Raw genomic sequence first — 948 nt, 5'->3', positions numbered from 1 at the left:
GATGTATTTGAAAAGCTCAGTCACATCTCAAATACAGCACATACTGCCAAGAAGCCTTTTTCCAGCCACTGGTGAATACAGTGGCTCAAGAAACAAGTAAAGTGAGTGGGGGAGAGAAAAATTGAAAGAGGTAGAAAAAAAGAAAGAAAGAGAAAAAGGAAGGAAGGAAGGAAGGAAGGAAGAAAGGAAAAGAGAAAGGAGGGAGGGGGAGGAAAGAAGGGAAAAAGAAGAGAGAGAAGGAAGGGAGAGAAAGAGGGAGGAAAAGAGGGAGGAAGAGAGGAAGATAATATTTACACTATTATGTGCCAAGCATTAAGCTAGACATATTCATATACCTTGCTTCATATTTAATTACGATTAATCCCAGAATGTAGCATCAAGATTGCCAGCACCATGTTGTACATATAGTAACTAATACTTCAGATGCTTTGTTAACACACTCTGCCAGCTGGCTGATTCTGATTTCCTATTTGAAATGATGCCTCCTAGAGAGCATGAGGCTAATACTCTAAGACCCAAGTACTCTTAGCAGTTAAATTTGTCTTTAGCATTTCATTGAGTTCTCTTTCAAGTGCTCAGGCAGTCTGCTCAGTTAGCTGGAGCAACACTGACCCAGACCAGTAACAAAGAAGCATTGTTCCACAGTCCCAGAACTAACCCCTAACGGCCTCATGACTTTCCTGTAATTTAGATCTGATGGCGGGGTAGAGAGAGAAACGGAGGAACGAACATGAGGGAAGAGAGGGAGAGGCAGCCCTACAGATGACCTTGGAGCAGTGTGAATGATGTCTAATGTTCGGCAGTTATGGGCTATCAGACACTAATATACTCTCTGGACTGAACCGAATAGGCCCATTACTCTCGACTGCAATTCGCCATCTGTGAAGTGAGCTGGTGGCTTCAGACAAGACTGCAAATTGCACTTGATACCAAAAGAGACAGGGAAAG

The sequence above is a fragment of the Propithecus coquereli genome, unplaced genomic scaffold (assembly GCF_000956105.1).
Source record: "Propithecus coquereli isolate 6110/MARCELLA unplaced genomic scaffold, Pcoq_1.0 Scaffold204, whole genome shotgun sequence".
Classification (NCBI taxonomy): Eukaryota; Metazoa; Chordata; class Mammalia; order Primates; family Indriidae; genus Propithecus; species Propithecus coquereli.
The sequence above is the reverse complement of the archived record's forward strand: the minus strand, read 5'-3'. Positions refer to the sequence as shown.